General features: G+C 43.3%; 1 protein-coding gene across 2 annotated transcripts in view; it reads right to left on the bottom strand.

The window, feature by feature from the left end:
• SLC7A14 (solute carrier family 7 member 14) overlaps positions 1 to 20,634 on the bottom strand; it is a 126,750-nt gene extending 106,116 nt beyond the window's left edge. For both annotated transcript variants that reach the window (XM_007464727.1, XM_007464728.1), the window contains exon 1: positions 20,493 to 20,634. The gene's annotated coding sequence lies outside the window, so the exon portion shown is untranslated. The remainder of the gene's footprint in view (positions 1 to 20,492) is intronic.
• Positions 20,635 to 21,337: the final 703 nt, after the last annotated feature.

Here is a 21,337-nt window from a genome sequence, read left to right as displayed (position 1 = left end):
TCCCTACTTTCTACATGAAACAAGTGCCTTTAACTCCTTTTGCTCTTATTAATTTCCTTCACTCTTCAGTGTTATTGTTGGCTACTATTATATTCCTACCTTGTTTGTAAGCCCGCACTGCCTTGGCCATTATCCTTTATTTTTGTTTATTTATTTATTTATTTTGCGGTACGCGAGCCTCTCACTGGTGTGGAGGTGTTTCTTTAGGTTTACCCAAGTTTCCAATTTCTTTCTTTGCTCATTATTCCTCTGGTCTCAATATTCTTCCTCTAGAAGAATATTCTTTTTTTAATTAATTAATTAATTAATTTTATTTTTGGCTGCGTTGGGTCTTCGTTGCCGCACACAGGCTTTCTCTAGTTGCGGTGAGCAGGGGCTACTCTTGGTTGTGGTGCGCAGGCTTCTCATTGCGGTGGCTTCTCTTGTTGCAGAGCACGGGCTCTAGGCACGCGGGCTTCATTAGTTGTGGCTCACGGGCTCTAGAGCACAGGCTCAGTAATTGTGGCACATGGGCTTAGTCGCTCCACGGCATGTAGGGTCTTCCCAGACCAGGGCTCGAACCCAAGTCCCCTGCGCTGGCAGGCGGATTCTTAACCACTGCACCACCAGGGAAGCCCTAGAAGAATATTCTCTAGTTGTTCTTTTATTGAAGGTCTCTGAGTGACTAAGTATCCTAATATTTGTTGGAAAATGTCTTTATTTCAGCCTTACTCTAAAAGGGTCTAGAATACTAGTTGACAGTTATCTTCCCTCAGCATTTTGAACGTATTATTCTGCTGTCTTCTAGTCTCTATTGTTGCTATTGAAAAGTATGCTTAGATTCCACTGTTGTTCTTTTCTAGGTAATCTTTTTATCCTTGCTGTGTACATTTAGGATTGTTTTGTCTTGTCTTTGGCATTCTGAAGTTTATTACATGTATCTAGGTATGGGTTTATTTTTATTTGCCCTGCTCAGAACTGGTGGCTATCCTTATACCTGAGAATTCATATCTTTATGAAATTCTGGAAAATTCCCAGGCATTACATTTTCAAACATGGTTGCCTACACATTTTTTTTCCTTCTGATTTCTCTTTCTGAAATGCCTACTTGATAAATGCTTGGCCTTCTCATTTCATTCTTCTTATCTCTAATGGTGTTTTCGTATATCCAGCTCTTTTATCTTTCTCTACTGCATCCTGTGCAGTTGCCTAAAATCTTTCAATTCACTGATTCTCTCTCCAGCTATGTGTTATCTCTTCGTTAGGCTTTAAATTTCAGGGACCATATTTTCACTTCTAAAAATTCAATTGGTTCTTTTTCAAATTCATTTATTTTTTTTCTCATGACATCTTGTTCTTTCTTTGTGGTCCCCTCCCCACTTTCTTTTGGTTTTTAAATTATTTTAAACACATTTATTTCAGTCTCCTTCAGATTTTCTATTATCTTAGGTTCTTGGGATAACCTCCAGTTGTCTGTGTTTACTCATTCTGACTCATGGCGGAGTATTTCTTTATCTGTTTTTAAATTTTTGATTGTGAGCAAACTTCTGTGGAGCTTGTTTTATCTAGGATATCCTGTCTGGCCTGGGTTGTGGGAGTATCCTTCCAGAGTTGTTTTGCATTTTTCTTCTGCCAGGTGCCTCATGGGTATTTGTGGCCCAATTTTTATGTTAAATTCCCAGCCTTGGGATTCTCATACTGAGTGAGCAGTGTGAATCTGGACTCCACCCTTGTGTGGAAAGGCTGAGGTTTTGATTGCTCAGGCAAGACTTCTTTTGTTCTCTATTCAGAGCTCTGGGCAGAGACAAGCTCCCTTGATGATCATTGATGGAGTGGGTAGGATTTTTCTTGTCTCTCCTTTCACTGAGAATGAGGTACTTTGAAGGTCCTAGATCTGTGTAGGGGTCTCAGTTTCAAGTCCCCTCTTCCAGAGGGCCTAAATCTACAGTCCTTCCTGCGTGTGCCTTCAAAGCCAAGACCTTAAGCGTTAGTGCCCTGTCCTGGGTCTTATAACCCTTCTTACCCTCACTCTCCCATTTTTTTCTTCTGACTCACCTCTTCATTCTCTGAGCCTTAATTGATGCTAATATTATTTCTGACAATACATCTTGTGGCCTCAAGTCCCTTCACAGTCTAGGCGCCACAGCTGTCAGCTCCCTGAGGACATGACCTATGTTTTAGTCTTTTTCAGGGTTAATATACAACCTAGCAAACTTCTTGCCACAAATATTTGTTAATTGATTCACAAACTTCCCAGTGTGAGAAGTTGCTATGTCTGCACCTTCACACAAAATATATAAGCTGCTTTCCACTTAAACTGATATAGTTGGGGGTGCCCCAAGCCTCAGATCTTATTGGGGTATTGTGGAGAGAGCCCTGGACTGAGTCAGAAGTCTAGGGTATTAGACTAATCTGTTGCAGAAAACTTGTGTGTCTTTAGACAAGTCATTCTACCTTTCTGAACCTCAGTGTCTTTGTCTACAAAATGAAGATAGTATATTTGCTCTGTGTACCCTGCAGGGTTGTCAAGAGGATTAAATAAGAAATGCCATGGGGAAAAGTGATATAAACTTTAAAAGGCTATCCACAGTGTGTTGTTGATAATGTGTTGTTGTTTGTGGGTCAGGACATGGTAAACCACAGAGGCAGTAATAAGATTTCCTGATTCCTCCTGGGAAATATTGTTTATGTTGGCATTGTCTGGTTGCCGGCCTTGCTACAAGAAATATTGGTTTTGCTTGTCAAACACTCTTTAATGGTTAACATGTTGACCAAAGGAGCCCTATTAATATTCTAGATGGCTTAGATGAAGCTTCATTGGTTGTTTAACTCAAAGAATTGCACCCTATATCATCCTCTCTTCTAGCAACATCCTTCCAGTTTTTTTTAAAAGTCAGTGCAATATTTACTGCCATGATACCTTTCTAAGCAGAAAAATGGGGCTCCGTCACATTCCTCCACTTTCCATTCTCCTTTCCTCACCCCGCTGCATAGATTCATACCTGTGGGGCTCCTGCCATACAAAATGTACTCTCACGTCAGTTCAGCAAATACTGGTTCCTAAAGGCTGTGTGTAAAGCAAAGTTTTGCAAACAGAATATCTTATTTTCACATTAAATAACACACGTTCCCACTTTGGTTTTGATCTGCATTCAGTCAGCATTGGATTTAGTATCTATCACTCCATCAAGTTCAGTCTCTGACAGACTGTAAACATACACTATTTAGGAATCTTGGTGATTCCTTTTATTAAATGAAGACTCCTTGCTAGTAAATAACCCCAGCCCTACCTACCATTAACATGTTCTCGTAATGGGTTTTCACATAAGAGGTACGTGTGGGTTGTAATATGGATCTTTTACCCTGTTTCATTTTTGAGTTACTATCCCCTTTAACACACGGGTGACAAAAAACAGAGCACAGATCCTCTCTCCAATGTCATCAGAATGCCGTGGAGTGGAATGCTGGTGGAATAAACAGCACTGAATGTTACCTAGGCTGGCCCTGACCAGTGGGTAATCACAGTCATATGAATTATAGGTTCTCTTTGGAGAATGGAATGATTTTCTGAGTCATTTCCAGAGCCTCTGAAGTGGCACTTCCTGTTGTTAGAGATTTACTGTGCTGAGATAAGATTTTTAGCTGCTGGCTTCTGTGAAAGAGACATGCAGGGACTAGAAAGCACACTCCCAGGTGCTGGAGCTGGAAGAAATAATTGGATCCGAAACTCATTTCATAGACGAGGAAAGTGTAACCTAAAAGATGTGCCCAGGGTCACACTGCTGGTTACAGGCAGCAGTCCCAGGACCCAGGAGGTCTGTCTCCAGTTCACTGGCTTTGGTTTTATTTCATCAGGTTTAAGTTTTAGCAGTTTATCCTTTTCCAAAAGTAATAGGCTGTAGTCTTTGATTTGTGTTAGAGTCTCTGCCTCACCTGTTAACGTTTATAGTCTGTCTGAGCCTTGGTTTCTTTTTCTTTTCTTTCTTTCTTTTTTTTTGGCTGCACTGTTCGACATGGGGGATCTTAGTTCCCCGACCAGGGATGGGACCCGTGCCCCCTGCATTGGGAGTGCGGAGTCTTAACCACTGGACCGCCAGGGAAGTCCCTGAGCCTTGGTTTCTTTATTTAAAAAATGCACATAGAAATGCCTACCTTATAGGATTATTGTGCTAATTCATCTTAATGTATTCAATATATGACGTGCCTGGTATGTACTGGATTAAAATACAGATATTATTGTTATTACTCTAGGAGACAGGGCTGGACCAACTGCCTCCTCTAATTCTAATAGTAACTTATACTTCCCATAGAACTTTTTTGGCAACTAAATCTTTCCTTATCTCTCCAGCTTTGGGCCCTATGTAGATCCACATAGGCCTTTCTTGGGTATCAAGTTTTTATTTTTAAAATATTTCTAGCCGTCCAATAATCTGGTTCTCATTGCAGAATCCTGGGTTGTTAGGAGGAAATCTCTAGTCTCCTTAGCCTATGAGGAGCAGAACCATCCTGGTTCTCTTTCTTTTGAGATAATGAAGTTGCCCTTGGAATATCAACCAGACTGGTGTAGGAAGTGAGACACTGAAGTAATGGGTCGGAAGCCCTGGGCTGGGGGTGGGAGTGGGGTAGAGGAGCAAAACAAGGGAGACCCTAGCTGAGCTCAGCTTCAGCTGAGCTGAGCAAGACAAGGAGCTGATGCCTCTCAAATGCAATAGTAGCTCAAGGGACTAAAAGACAAGCGACTAATTCAGTGTCCAGTCCTTTGGAAGTGAGGCCTCCATGGCCCTGCTGACTGGCTGGATTTGAAGAAGCCAGGCTTAAACAGAGGCAGTTGCAGATAGGAGGCTGGACTGTGTGTGTACATGTGCGTGTGCATATTAATTATTGTCAATCTAAACTACGGCAAGACTTGTAAAAAACATCTCTCTCCTTATTACATTTCCTAGGGTAGATGGGGTGACAACCATCACCTTGCTTGGCTTGCAGGCAGTGAGGGAGAGAGTTGCTTAGAACATCTGGAAGCCTGCAGCTTGGCGGAGAAAGCAGTGATAAAAACAAAAAGTAAGTCAGAAGGGAGGCTGAGTTCAACTTCCTCTTCTTGCTGGTGCTGGGCTGAGGGTCACCAGCAGAATGATGTGGAAAAGAGCTGGCTGGTTAGGCCCTGGCTTCTCCTTGTCTTGTCAATACACAGATGATCTCAGTTTCTTGTCTTATTGAAACAGCCCCTTCCCTGCTGCCACCAGAAAATGAAGAAACAAATGGAACAGGGGAAAAATACTCTATCAGAAAAATAATGGAAAAGTACAAGAAACAGAGGGAGAAAAAATAAACAGAGGAAATCAAGCCCTTTGGAGCTTTGGCATTTTGTACAGTGGTCCACCCTGGAATTGAATTGAATTGAATATGGTCCGTGAAATGCATCTTTAATAATACGCTGCTGGTGTTATAAATTTTCAAGCTGGAAAGAACCATGATAATCATCCATGGTAGCCTTTCTGTCTTACAGATGAGGCATCTCAGGCCCAGAAAAGCAAAGAGACCTGTGCAAGGTGACACACAGGCAGCTGGAGAGAGGCAGACTTGAAACCACTGCCCCTGCTTCACTTCCTCATGGTGCCTCCTTGGCGCCATTTTGGTTCCAGGCAGGCAAAGCTTATCTGGTGTTCCCCCTCTTTGTACTTCTGCCCATCCCCATCAACTCTTTCACCACAAGTGTAGAGGGGCTCCTGTCAGCTGAGAGAAAGGGGGGCCACAAGTCAGCTGTGACGCCTAGGAGAGAGGGTGCTCTCTCTCCCCAGTCCTGGGAGCTGTGCTCATCTCAAGATCCAGGCGACATGGTTCCACACCAGCCAAGAAATAGCAACAACGGCCCCTGATTCTACAGCTATGAAATGTGCTTTTTCTTGTACGTTTTTCACAGTTTAATCTCCTGACTTGACTTTTCTATTTCCACCCTCTCTCTGTCTCACTCATCTATCCCACTCACTGTTGCCAGAACCTTCTGTCACTCTTCTGGTCACGACTTCACTGTACGAAAACCTTGGCAGGCTCCCACTGCTTGTGACTTAAAGCCTAACCTTAGCTCAGCATTCAAGGTCCGGGACAGATGAGTTTTACTACTCTTATAGCCATCGAGCTTGTAATCAAACACTTCTCCAGAAAACTCCAGGCAGCTGAGCAACAAACAAATTCTGGTGAGGACCACCTTATAGTTCACTAAAAAAAAAAAAACAAAAAACAGCAAAAAGCTAACCCTGAAACCTTTGCTTTAACATTTAAAGCAAAGTTAAAATGGATCACCCTTAGTGTTGTGATGCAGTCAGGCCGTAAGTTACATTTTAACATTCCACTCACAAACTGGTATTACCCTACTTTTTGACTAGAAACTGGCCCTGCAGACACACTAAGCTGTGAGATTAGGCTGGCAAATTTACTTTATTTTCTTTGTTTTTCTTAAGTTAATTAATTAATTAATATTTATTTTTTGGCTGCATTGGGTCTTCGTTGCTGCGTGCGGGCTTTCTCTAGTTGCGGAGAGCAGGGGCTCCTCTTCGTTGCGGTGCGTGAGCTTCTCGTTGCGGTGGCTTCTCTTGTTGCGAAGCATGGGCTCTAGGCGCGTGGGCTTCAGTAGTTGTGGCACGCGGGCTCAGTAGTTGTGGCACACAGGCTTAGTTGCTCCACAGCATGTGGGATCGTCTGAGACCCATGTCCCCTGCATTGGCACGTGGATTCTTAACCACTGCGCCACCAGGGAAGTCCAAATTTACTTCATTTTCTAATGACTGTGATTCTCCCTTGATTTTTGAGTTTGTGTTTGTTTTGTTTTGGTCATGTGCTGGGAAAGGCTTGATGTCCCTTGTCTTAAGAGGAGAAAATTACCTTAAAAGTCCAAATAGTTTCCTTTATATAAATTAGGCTTCTAAGCTTAGTGAATTGGGGATCATTAGTTAATGGCTTCATGACGATGCCTTTTGCAAGTGACTTCTGAAAACTGGGGGCAAATTGAGTGATTCAGAACTGAGAAAGACCCATCTGCTTATTTGTGTGAGATATACCTCTTACTCTCAACCCTGGGACACTGGTAAAGACTTTGATTGGGGGAAGGGAAATGCATCTCACTTCTTACTGCCCAGCAAATGCCCCTGTGCCTCTGACCCCAATTTTTCCTTTGAAGGGAACGTACTTTAGGAAGAATGCGATTTCTTTCCCCTCCACTTTTTGGGTTGACGTAAGTTTCTGTTTTACTCTCTCATTCAACATTTTCTTAATATCCTCTAGTCCATCAGCAAGATTAAACTTTAGAATTTTCTTAAACGGATCAACAAAATGGCCTTTCAAATTACTTCCCTTTCTTTCAAATCCCCCATCCTGTTTTGCTTAATAAATATCCCTTTTGCCATCAGTTCTCCCATTGCAGCTTATTACTCTTCCTGTACTATGTTCTTGTTTTGGGGTAATCACATAATCTCAGCCTTCACTGAAAGAAATGAGTTCCTGTAGGCAAATGAAAATGCACTTCGAAGTCCTACAGTATTAATTTCTTTTAAGTCTAGAGATGTACTGTGTATCACTGACCGTTTAGGACAAATTTGTCCTCACAAACCATTCACAGGAACCTTGAGGATGCAGGCCATTGTTTTTGTAATTAGTAACTTGCATTACATTGGTCAGTTGGGCCTGTAATTTTGTTTAGTTGACAGTTACATGAGAGGAATTCAAATCACTTTGCTGATTAAGAAACGAACCCCAAACAATCAATCCTGAATGCAATCCTCTATATACCCTAGGTACTTAGTATTGTTTTAATTTTAGCAGCAATAGTCTGAACAGGGCTTCCTTTTTTTTTTTTTTTTTTTTTTTTTTCTATATGCGGGCCTCTCACTGTTGCGGCCTCTCCCGTTGCGGAGCACAGACTCCGGACGCGCAGGCTCAGCGGCCATGGCTCACGGGCGCAGCTGCTCCGCGGCATGTGGGATCCTCCCAGACCGGGGCACGAACCCGCGTCCCCTGCATCGGCAGGCGGACTCTCAACCACTGCACCACCAGGGAAGCCCAGGGGTTCCTATTTTTGTTAACAGCTCCTTGTCTGTGTTTTTCTCCTTTGTAGCTTCAGTTTTTAGTAGATTTTGTTGAATGAGTGAATAACTAAATGAATAAAGAGCCACTATTTTTCTCTTTCTTAGATGGAGTGACTGAGGCCTAGAAAAGGTACGACTTGCCCAAGGTTCCACACTAAGTCTTTGGACCTCTGGGTCTAATCCTCTGATAAGGCCATGAAGTTACAGCTGCAAAGTCATTCTTATCATCCATGCACTCATGTAAGATATATTAGGATTAGTCTGTTTCAGAGAGAATTTTAAAATTGTGGATGAGTAATGCGAATGGGGAAGATTTTGGCGTCAGAGGGCACAGTGTTTGAATCTGGCTATGAGACCTTGGGCAAGTCACTTAAATTCAGTAATTCTCATGTAGAATTGGGATTAAAAATACCTGTATCATAGGATTAAATGAGTAAATGTGAGCTGTTATTACTATTATCAGAAGTATTATGATGTAGCCATGTAATTATCCTTGACTTTAAGAGGAACACTCAGTAACTTGCCATATTGGAATCACATGTATAAAGAGATAACGTCACAAAGCTCAACTGACACGTTCTCCCCAGATTCCTAATGTACTGTGTTGGCACCATAGTATTTATTTACAACTGTAGTTTGGAATAGTCTTGGGGGCAGAAAAGAAGAACACAGGCTAGTCATGAAGACATTATTGAGATAGAGAAGTCTTGTTTCTATTTTGACATTAAGTTCTATGGTGACATGTTTTAGTCGTCTATATTAGGAATTTATTTCTGGCACGACAGTCTATACTCATTCAGATACTGTCTTCCTCTGTGTTCTGATGCTGCAATAAAAGTCTGTGTGACTAGGAAAGAACTTAAGATGAATCCCAAATAGTCTGTTGTAGTTTGTGCCTGCTTGGAACTAGGATAACTAGTCTGCGCAAGGGGAGAGTAAAAAGAGTTAAAATGGTTGTTTGACCTCTGTCAGAGGTAACAATGGTGTCTGATTTTTAAAAAAACATTTTGAGAGTCGATTCCTTTGGCATTTTGTGGATGAGTCATAGTCACCCCATGAATGTTTTCTGTGTTGAGAGTGACTAATGAATACAGTTTCAAATGTCAGGGTCCACACATGAAGATTACTGACAAGGATAAACCAGATCTGGTGCTCTCAGAGCAAGGTCAGATCATGGCACCCTCTGGAGAGGAATAAACAGAATCAGCACAAAGTACAAGGGTTTTGCCCGTTACAGAAATAACCCAAACACTAGTATGGCTTATTCATGACTGGTGGTTAAACTGGGGCACCTACCAGAACTCCCTAAAGAAGACTAGCCTGTAACAAATATAAGATAGACTATGAGTTAGGAAGTTATAACGTGTATGAAATAGTATCCTAACAGAAGATGGGGGATGCATGGAGACTAGATAAAGTCTCTACCTTCTGCTGAAATAATTTCCCCAAGTTTCTCTAACACTAGGGAATGGGAAAACAAGACCCTTTATTTGAAGGGCCCAACATTCCAGTAACCTGGAAGGTGTTCTTGGGTGGAATTTGGAAGAATTCTCTAGTCCCTGTTGCAGCCTGGATGGCATATTTCATGAGACTGCCTGTCAAACTCCATTGGTCCTGTTGTGCTCACAAGTCATCTCATTCGGTTTTTTTGCTATCCTAATACCAGGATGGGAATGACCTGGGTAACACTCACAAGCATCCTGCATTGCGAGTGACTTATATTGGCATCTAGTTAACACATCAGCCTCTTGGGATTTGGGGATTATGGCTTGATTCCTCAGAGCTAGAAGACTTTTGATAGAGCTGATAAAATCAAGTTTCTATATGTAATAAGGCTGGTCAGACTGTGAGACAATCATGACCCTATGAAACCCTACCTGAGAAGCCAGTTCTTAGATTTCTTCCCTCATTCTCTTTTCAACACAATTTTTACTGAAACACCACCTGTTTTTGTCTTTAAATGATTTCTCAGAATGAATTTATATAGAAAGTATGAGTTTCATTGATTTTCTAAAAAAGAAAAACCCTATCATTGTAAGCCTTGTGTACATTAAATTAAATGTACCGTGCTGATCAATTTGGGCAAAACACCTTGCCCCTGAAGCAGAAATGGTTTGGGAGTTCTCTTTTTTTACCTTCTTACTCTTTTTTAACCAATCTTGCTTAAATCTATCCATTTACCCAATTATCTGGTCTCTGGGATTATGAATCTAGTAACCTGCCATTTACAATGAATTTGGGATGAACTTTGCTCCATTATCAAATGATGGGAGCCATGGACCCTGCCCTCTTTTTTCTTGGGCACACTGTTTTCTGTGGTGATCTCTACCTTAATGGCATTAATCGTATATAGCCTCTAGACTAGAAAGTGTCCTGCCTCCATAACCAGCTTCTTAATATGATAGATGGATCAATACAATGTGGGCGATAATAAGTTGTGGGTATTCTAAACAAGGTCTTGGAATGAGCATCTGAGCACAGTGCAATCAGTCATTTCCATCCATCCTTATGGGGTTGGTCAACGAATGGGGGGTGTGGAGAGTGGGAAGATGCTCTGTTACCTACTGTTGGAAAGCAGCGGCTTGGTGTGGAGGGAAAAGCCTGGGACTGGGAGCCAGAGAATCTAGTCTGTTCACAGTGCTGCTTTTAGCTGTGCGACCCTGAGCAAGTGGCTTCACCTCTCTGGCTCTCAGAGAGAGAGTTTCATCTCTTGTAAATTGAGTGGATTGGTTTAGATGATCTCTATTGGATGTATATTGGATGACAGGTGGCCAGAGAAAGGAAAGTGGGAAATAAGCAATCTCAGAACCTAAATATGCACAGACTATCTTGACTATGAGGTGAAATTTAAGACCATAAGCCTGGATAAATTATTAGGAGTGTGCAGATGGGTGAAAAATTTAACCCTGCTACAAAGAGGGATGGTGCTCTGGAGCCTGAAATCCTCTCTCTGACATGCTCTGTGTGCAGGCAACTTCATCTTTCTGAAGGCTCCCTCATCTAGAAAATAGAGAGGCTGTGATCATTTATATGCAAGCATGAGCAGCATATTATTTACAGAATCACCAGAGATTAAGACGCCTTCTGTTCAGGCTGTGCCTTTATAATCTCTGGCAGTTTGAAATGAAGAGGCAGGGAGGGTGTGTGAGGCGGGGGAAGAATGCCATGCCCATGTGTCGGCTATGCTGCTTGTCTGCATTTCTGAAGAGAATATTCTCATGGAGAAGCAGCCCAGGATCTGATCTCTCACTTGGTTGTTATGAAGGAACCATATCTCAGTAGTGAGCTATGGAAAACTTGGAGCTTCATAAATACTTAATAATCACATTGTGTGTTACATTGGATTATGTGCCAATGATGAATAAAATTCCTGAAGGCAGTACAGAGCAGGGCAAAATGTTATGAACTAAGAGGATAGACTAGGCTCTAGTCTTTATCCTGTCTCCTGTCACTAATTTGCTGGCTGACCTTGAGCAAGTCACTTAATGTCTCTGGGTTTTAATTACTTCAACTGTAAAACATAGGGAAGGGAGTAGGCTGGCTGGGATGATTTCTGAGGTTCCTTCCAGCTGTGAGATTAGATTTCATGATTCTGATATCTGCCATGAACCAGCCCTGAATTCAGTGATACTCCCAAAATATTCATAAGAAACCCTGTTCAAAGGATAAACTCCAAGCTAGATAAATACATCCACTCAGCTGTATTAAAGTTTCTTCACAGTCTTTCTAGTATGACCTTTCACCATTCTTAGCCAGGTCTCTACTTAACCACATCAGTCTGCAGATATATCATTTTCATTGATACTTCTAGAACTTGCTTATGCTATTCCCATTTCTACAATAGCCTTTCCTCTCATTTATCCACATGAGAAAATATTATATATCATTCAAAGTATGGTTCAATTGTAATTTCTCTATGGAAGTGAATCGTTCCCTTGTCTCTTTTTGGAGGCTCCTTCATAACATGTTATAGCATATGTCACATTGCATAGATAATTAGTGGAGTTTACATGTCTGACTGCTGGAGTGTTGGTGACTCGAGGGCAGGGATTGTGCCAGTGCTTAGCTAGATCCATGCTTCTCATAAAGTAAGAGCATAACCCAGGGTTTCTCCAGTGAACTGCAAAGGTGGTGTTTTTCAGAATTGTATTCACTAATTTTGGGTCCTCAAATGCCAACCTTTAGTCTGGGCCTTGCAATATGGTCATGTTACCCTACTGGGACTTCTTACACCTGCAGAAGTTGGAAGGGGCTTCTTATATAAACTTCTGACGGCCAGTTTGAAAACCACTGATCTCTGACCTTATATTTTATTTACTTCTCGATAAAATTACTGGAATCCCAGTAATGCTTCTGAGCTGTTGTAGACTTCACGTGAGTATGGCTGGATTTCACCTGGGGAAGGATACCAAAAGTAAATTCTCTCTGTATCAATTGGGGAACTAGGAAGCACGAACAGCATCTCCCCTTGAGCACTATTTCTCAGTGGAAGACGAGTGCTATGGGCATTAAAGGTAGGATTCTTTTTTTTTTTTTTTTTTTTATTTTTTTGCAGTACGCGGGCCTCTCACTGCCGTGGCCTCTCCCGTTGCAGAGCACAGGCTCCAGACGCACAGGCTCAGCGGCCATGGCTCACGGGCCCAGCCGCTCCGCGGCATGTGGGATCCTCCCGGACCGGGGCACGAACCCGTGTCCCCTGCATCGGCAGGTGGACGCTCAACCACTGCGCCACCAGGGAAGCCCCTAGGATTCTTTTTTACTGTGCGGGGTTGTCCTGTCTAGTGCAGGATATTCAGCATTCCTGATCCCGGTCCACCAAAGCCAGTAGTAACACCCACCCCCAGTGTATGTAACAATAAACAAAATACCCTTTAGTGAGACAGCACCTGAGGTTGAGAACCCTTGATTTTAGAAGAAACCAGGAGGCCTCCCATATTGTAAATGCCATTTTCTAGACATGCAGCTTAGATCTAAGATCTTCTTAACCCTAAAGACTTTGATTTAGCCGGCAACTCTAGTTCAGGGCTGTATATCAGCTACTTGAGAGTTATTTTTGACTGAGAAGAACTGAAAGGACGAAAAATCTGTTCCTTTCTTTTGTAAAGACTTTATGGTTTATAAGGAGTTTTAAAAAGTGCTATCTCATTGGCCCTTCTTGTAATATGAGGAGCAGATTTAGTGCACATTAAAATCCACAGTGAGATCGGTAGATACTGTGATATATTCTGTTTGACTAATTTGGTAAGGTAGGGTTAATGAGAAGAAAATGAATTTCACACATGATTTTGAAAATTTTAGTCTTACTTTTGACCACCACCAGGAAATGGCACTCTGGAAACTCTCCGTCTCTGTCTTAAAAGCTGTCTAGATTGTCATTCTGAGTAAAAAAACTAGAGGCAAATCCAGAAAACTCTACTGAACAGTGAAGATGTGGTAGGCTGACATTTGTAGCCATAGAAGGTGCTGAATCCTACACCAACATTCATTCATTTCTGGCAATGCAGGCAATTCATACATTCTGGGAAAAGCAGCATCATGCAAAGCCCAACATTCAGTACTGAACCACTGAAACAATTGATTAACTTGAAAAAGGACAAGAGCCATCTTGCAGAAAGACAACACAGATCCCTATATAGTTTCATCAGAACCAGACACCTGAAGTTCTATATACCCTCTTGATTGCTATTCTAGCCAGAAAATGTAGGTAAAGTAAAAATTCCCCAGAGAAGGGGCTTGTGTGTTAAGTGGCCTAAAAATGATGCACATCAGTTATCTGAGAGACCGGTTATCTGGTTTTCAAAGACGCAGTGTCGCATGGTGCTTAAAAGCATAAACTTGTTAGCTGGATGAATTTGGGCAGGTTATTTAACTACTTGGGGATCCAGTTTTCTCATCTGTAAAAAGGGGATAATAACATTACCAACATTTAGGGTCAGAGTAAGTGTAAATAAGTATTAGCTATCATGATCATCATCATTGTTATTATTATTGTTACTTTGTAAAGTACTAGCATGAAATGTCAGAGCTTCCAATAAATAATGATGTAAAAATAAGAATCTTCATTTTTTTTTTTTTTTTGCGGTACGCGGGCCTCTCACTGCTGTGGCCTCTCCCGTTGCGGAGCACAGGCTCCGGACGCGCAGGCTCAGCGGCCATGGCTCACGGGCCCAGCCGCTCCGCGGCACGCGGGATCCTCCCGGACCGGGGCGCGAACCCGCGTCCCCTGCATCGGCAGGCGGACTCTCAACCGCTGCGCCACCAGGGAAGCCCTTCATTTATTTTTGATTATTTGGGCTGAATGAGGTAGTATATTCAAGTCTTTGGCCTCATTTCATAGAACCATAGAATGTTATAGCTGGAAGGACCTGAAACACTATTTAATTCAAATTTCTTGGTTCAGAGATGAAGATGGTGAAGGTTAAGAGGAGTTAAATCCTTGCTCAAATTCTTGCAACAAAGATTCTGACGTTTTGAATGCTTTTCTTCTGGTTCATAGTTCTACCCATGAAATTTCTACCTGTTGATTATCCTTGACCAGTAGTTCACCTGGGGGTGCAAGGAAAATAATCTGAAATCCAAATACCTTCACTTTCCTACTCTTAGCAGCTCTGGTAAAAGTTTGGTGGCTAAACTCATTGATAAAAAAAAAATTTTTCATGACTAATGAAAAGATGCATGATGTTAAAAGACGCAAAGAGCAGTGGATTGAGAGAGAAGGCTCGAGTCTTGCTTCTGCCTCTGCTATTAACTTGGATGACCATTCTCAGCCTCGATTTCTCTGTTTGCAAAATAAGAAAGTTGGGCTGTGTGATTGTTACAAAATATTGGCACAATAATGTATTGTATAAATATTTTCTCTAATGAACTATCAAGTCTTTACAATTATGAGAAACATTTTGTCATCAGAATGTTCAAACACCTGGGTGCAATTGTTTTTTAATTTGCTAATTATTTGAAAAACAAACAAAGGGAAAAAACAATTTAAAAAATGAACAGGCCGTGGAAACCAGCTTGCTCATTTGTAGGGCAGTTTATTGGGTTGGAATATTTTGCCTTCGGCAAATGAGAATCAGTTAATTCCAGGCATTTGCTTATTGACTTGCTAGAATACAATGATCTATTTTTATTTCATTTTTGTCAGTAATCACCAGTTAAAACTTTTAAAGGGAGGCCCAATTATTCCTGGAAAAGGATAATATTCTATGACCTGCCAGACTGTGATGTCATCAGCTCTCCTCTGATCAATATATGTGTTTTCATTTTAAGCTACGCTCCCTATGAATTTAATAATAAGAGTAATTGCCTGCAACAATCATGAAGGCCAATCAAATACTTTGTCAAGGAAGTAAATATCTCTTTAAGGTAAAAGTGAAAGATAACATACAATTCCATTGAAGCATTAAGTTTCTGAAATTGTCTCATCATAGTGAAATGCAAGGCCTTTGGGCTGATGTGTCCCTTGTTCCCTGGAAGAGGACAGCAAGGCACAATTCTCAGTAGCAGTCTGTCTTGGCCATCACTACCTGTGCCCCTAGAAGGGCTATGAGGGTGGTTGTCAGGGTAAGATTTGATGTTCCGTGTTTGTCTCCTGTTTTCTTTGCTGAAGGAAAATGCTGCAGGGAATACTCATTTCTTGGCTAGATGAGTGTACGGCATGAACAGACCTGGAACAATGGTCTGAATTCAACAAATATTTACTGAGCACCCATGTGCCAGGCTATAGGAGTTGCAGCACCTTTGACCACAGCATTTCTGTGCTAATATAGGACACTCCTCAATTACTTTATTGATTAAGTGAATGATTGTATACTACCAGCATGAGTTTTAAAGCTACATTGTCAGTTCTATCTACTTCTTGGGTTGTAAAATCAGTTAAATCCCTCAAGCTAAAAACAGTGAAAATTAAACTCTTTTCAGCTCCGAGGTAAAATATTTTCTCCCTTGCAAAATCCGAGCCCTTTCAAGAGATACACAGTTCCCAGGAAATGAATAAGCCATGGTTCCTCCCAAAGTGGTATTTATAATTAAAGCCAGCATGATCTGCTAGAGACCAGAGTTGACAATCTCCCTAAGTTCCCCTTTAGTGATAAAATTACATATGCAACAACTGGCTGAGAGTGGCATGCTTGACCAGCATCAGGCTAAGAGTATATCTCAGCTATTTCCCTGGCAGAGTATCTTACAAGTTACCATTCCTTTGTTAAGACTTTGTTAAGATCTATTTATCTATCTATCTTAAGACAAATATATGCATATATCATATATAAGATATATATGATATATATATATGATATATATATATATATATATCAAGTTTGTATAAATTTGAATTTTGAATAAGAACCGCTAGGTTATTTCTAAGTTGGAATTCAGGAAACCAGTAAGACAGTAAAATGGAACGTTTTACTTTACTTTATGGTAAAATGGAATCTATGTGAAGCAAACTCCAGAGGTCACCAGCTCCTTCAGTGAGACGTGTTCTCCTTGCTAGCCTTATTGTCTTGAGCATCTTTGGGCTTTGGGGGATGTCGTAGGCACAAGTAGCTTTTTCTCCTCTCATGGCAAATGTTTCAAAACAGAGTCCCAAATCCTTATTCCCAATTTCACGTTCTCAGTTGCTGTGAGGATGTTTTTAGCACTTTCCAAAGCAACATTGTCCAACAGAACTCTCTGCAGTTTTCTGTATCTGCACTGTCCAATAAGGCAGTCATTAGCCACATATGGTTTTACTGATCACTTGAAATATGGCTATTGTGATTAAGGAACTGAATTTTTAATGCGTAAATTTTAACTAACTAAAATGTAAATAACTTCATGTGGCTAATGACTACCATATTGGATAGAGTGGTTTTAGACAGTGTAAGCTTATGGTTCATGGGGCCGAGGAACCCAGCAACAGCACCCTTGCAGGATCGCCCAGTGAGGGTATAAGAGAAGTTATGCATTTAATTATGAGTTATGCCTTAATTGCTTCTATAGGGGGTTTGAAGCAGAATGTCAGTAGTAGCACTAGGAAGGCATAAAGGGATCTCTAAGTAAAGGATAACAAATGGGAGGAATATGTTGTGGTGAATATTAAGAGATTAAACAGCAGAACAGTGCCATTTGAATTGAATTTGAATTTCTAAATTCTACAGATTGGAGCAGGATAGAACTATCCAGTTCAATATAAAAATTACATTTTGCCGGTGTGATTACTAGGGCTATAAAAATCTAATTAATGAAGGTGAGATTTTACTGTGGGCTGAAAGAGAAGCAAGCAAAAATGAATAGAGTATCAGGTCCACTGTATGTTAGAGTAGACTAGAACTCTAGGACTGTCTCTAATGAAATTATCTACTTGACTGAATTGTGAAAATTCAATGAAATGATTTATGAAAGGACTTAGCATAGTGGCTAGCATTTGATAGATATCAGCACTTATGATGATCAGTTATTTCTGCCTAGATCTTTTTGAGGCCTCTTCCAAGTACCTTTGAGAACATAGGAAGATGCTAAGGGTAACTGATTTTGGCAGAATTATTTGTTGAGAGTAGATCATAGAAGAGGAAATATAGACAACATAAAGGCAAGCAAAGAAATGCCACACCATCTTCCCCATTTGCAATTTGTTGCTATAGGGAGAACAGTTACTGAGGAAGGTGGGTCAGGTATCTCAGTTATGTTGGGTCAGACAACACTGGAATAGTGAGACCAAAGGGGAAAGAATAGGTAGAAAAAGTAGGAATGAGGACTGCTTGTATTTTAAGTGTTTATAATTACTGAATATAGTTCACTCATGCTGATGTTCTTGTCAAAGATGATCAGAGAAGGCATGGAAGAATATTTGAGGCACCATGGGGGTAGTGGAAAGGGCACCGGCCTTGGAGTCAGGTCAACTGGATTCCAATCCTAACCTTTCAGTTTTCTGACTTAGATTAATAACCATCTTGTGGTTCCCAAATTCTCCTTTTTGTAAAACAATGATGCTTAATGATTTGGAAGATTATTCCAGCCCTCTAACTCAAGGGTGTAATTCTAAATATGAAAGCACAAGTGGGCTCTAATCCTCCAGATTCCCCAAAGCCCTGCTGTTCTTTCAGGAAAGCCTGCTGTTTTAGTCCTCTAATGTGTTTCTGTTATCCTGAAGCTCAAGTTGTGTGAACAGTGGTGTCTCAAGCAGCATGCACAAAAGCAGTTGGTATGGTGGGAGTGAGTGACAGTGGGTGGGTGAACAGATTAAAGAGGAAAGGGTTGGAAGAGAGAGTAGTATGTGTGGAAAAAAAAAAAAAAAAAAAAAGCAGGCCCTCTACCTTTGACAGACTCTTGCTGTATTCTCCAGTAACAGCTATCCAATGCCAAATGCCAAAATGAAGGCATGAAAATAGCTTGCACTTCAGAGTCAAGCAGACTTGAATTTGAATCCAAGCTCTGGATTTAAGATACGTAACTTCAGTTTTCTTAACTTGGTGAAACTTATGGTTAGCAGCTATTGTAAAGCTTAAATGAGATAATATGATTCAGCAGATAGTAGGTTTTTAATAAATATTCTCTTATTGTGGCCTCCCTAAATTGGCTTAGCTCCTTCCTCACCTAGCTCATAATGTAAAAGACTCATCAAAGAAACACACCGGGCTGCTTAGAGATCTATAGCTAGAAGCTGTAAATAACGTGTGGTGGGGAGAGAAGGGTGCTGAAGAGAGAAGAATCTTTGGCCAGGAATGGAAAGTCCGGTCTCTCCATTGATGAAGCCTTTTCCTTTGTGCTGCCTCACAGTTCTCTGGTTCTTGAAAGCCACAGAAGTGTTTACCAGAACAGCAACCCTAACTGTGTTTCCAACGCTTTACCAACAGGAAGATTCACAGCGCAGGCAGAGAAAACAGAACGAGGCGCCACATTCCTTCCCTTTCGAAGACAGCAAAAAAGCTGGATCCTGGAGTGACAGCCGCTCCTTGCTCCTCTACCCAGGAGTGGGGAAAGTCTCCTTCCAAGCGGAGTCCGGAGGAAGGCAGAGAACCAGGGAATGCATAGCACCTTTACCCATCTCTCTAGGTCGCTTGCCCCACCTGCCCCCTTTTACGTGGTTCTAACGCAGTTTCTGCTTTGGAGAAATGTTGGCAAGCGCGGTGAGCCGCCAGTCCCCTGGCAGGATTATCTCCCTTTCTCGGAGAACTTTCAGCACCGCGGACAGCGCCCCTCCCCGCCATCCTCTCTGTGGTCCAGGCTCCTGACTGGTGCTATCCTGCCGCTTGGCGTTCTCCCGGACCCCTTCCTGGAGGGGGCTCTGGTCGGAGTGGGTGGGTGGGGGGAGAGGAGGTGGGTTTTCATTCTGTGTTTCTTGGTCAACTCTGGCCAGTGAGCGTCCCCGCCACTTCGGTGAGAATCCCTCCCAAGAGCCGGTTCCTTTGCGCCTCTCAGTTCAAGACCTCAATGAACCGAGTCTGGCACAGGTGGTGGGGTGGGGAGTTCCAGGAACAGGCGAGAGCTCTACTGTTCCAGCATTCCCCCATCTTTCGCCTTCACTTCGCTTCTAGTCATTTGGCGACTTCTATCTTACTGTTCAATCACAAAACAAAATACCTGTGGGGGGGGGGTGACTCAAGAGCGAGAAGGAGGTTGGGGGCTGCGTCCCGCAAGACCACACTGCCCTACTCTGGCCCTCTGGATTCGTAGGACACTGATGTGCTTTGGCATGGGGGAAGAGGTGTCTTACGTGCAGGTGAGAATCCTCTCCCCAGGGTTGCCCCCTCTGGCCAGGGAGCTTCCCTGGACACTTCACCCATCACGGCCTCCTCGTCGCCCCTGGCATGTCACCGCTCTCTGGGGACAGATGCTCCTGAGAGCGCACTGGCCTGGTCAGGTCACCGGGCTCAGCTCAGTGAGCTCAGGGGCTCAGAGTCCCTTTGAAGAGTTTGCTCTCTGGTAAAAGGGCAGACATTGTTTGTCCCCGCTCTCCCCTCGGGCTTCGGCCGGAAAAGCATCTCTTCCTCTCCATGGACTCTTTCCGAGGCCGAGAACCGAGCTGTGCGAGCCCGGTGTGTGCAAGGCATGGGGGGGACAGGACGAGCCCGGCGTCGGTGGAGACCCGGGGGGCCCGGACGCAGCTCGCGGCTCCCTCCTTCGCCTCTATCTCCCGCCGCGCCGGAGCTGCATTCGTCCCAGCCCCGCCTGGTAGCCCTGCGAGTTGGAGCCCGGCGTCCCCCTACCCTGCATGCTGTCCAGGCCACATTCCGGGCCAGAGCCGGAGAGACCCCGACTCGCCTCCTTCCTTCTTACAGGACACCCCTTCCCGGAGGGCGCGCCTCAGCCTCCGCGCCATGTTCCTGCTTCCCCCCTCCCGGTGGCTCCGGCTCCCTGGTTCATTCAACCAGAGGCAATCATTCCCATGCGCGGGGGTCCAGCTGGGATGCAGAGGGCACGGAAGCGGACAGACTGCGGCGAAGGGGGACGTTCACTCACCGGAGGGCTGGAGGCGATGACCTGGCTGCGAGGGCTGATGGCTGGCCGTCCGCACTTACAGCGCCCGGCCCTGCCTCCTGTGACGCTGGCTGGTGGCGCCAAAGGAAGGCAGCAGGCAGCCGCTGCTGCGGAACAGCTCCTCGGCTATGCAGATTGCCCCGTCTACCCCGCACCCTCCCCGCGGCCTGTCAGTCCTTCCTCCAGCTAGCTGGTCTCCGCCCTCCTGGAGTCACGTGGGCTGCCCAACACCTTACGTTATTGAGCCGAAGCCTCTCACCAGACGGCCCCCCACCCCGCAAACACACACACACACACACACGCACACACGCACACGCGCGCGCTCTGTCAACTCCTGCCTGGCCTCCTGAGCCTCCAGGTGCCGCTCCCAGTATCTCAGGCTATATGAGGCCGGGGGGGTAAGAGATGCAAGCAGCTCTCTGTCCGGGGAAAGGACCAGGCAGGACTCTGCAGTATCGGTGTGTTGCGAACGCACAGACTCTGCCAGAAGCTCCACCTCTGCTGGACTTGGCATTGGACAAAGCTGGCTACCCAGACCCGCTTCCTGCCCTCTGAAAGCTTCCCCCCTTCTTCACGGAGCCCTTGCTGCTCTTAGACTTCCTCCACCTCCCTTAGCATTACTGAAAAGAAAGGATGGGAGAGATTGATTTCCCCTCCCTTCCTAAAAAGGACAAGACCTTCCTCCTCCTCCAAAGTTCAAGTAGGCCAAGTTTATCTTTGGATTCTCAACATCTTATGAGTAGAAAGATCGAGGATTTGAGGTTTGAAGACTGACCAGGAATTTCGGTCTATGTGACCTTGGGGGTATCTAACTTCTACTAACCTTT

Source organism: Lipotes vexillifer, unplaced genomic scaffold (genome assembly GCF_000442215.2).
Source record: "Lipotes vexillifer unplaced genomic scaffold, Lipotes_vexillifer_v1.1 scaffold37, whole genome shotgun sequence".
NCBI classification, from domain to species: Eukaryota; Metazoa; Chordata; class Mammalia; order Artiodactyla; family Lipotidae; genus Lipotes; species Lipotes vexillifer.
The sequence above is the reverse complement of the archived record's forward strand: the minus strand, read 5'-3'. Positions and strand labels throughout refer to the sequence as shown.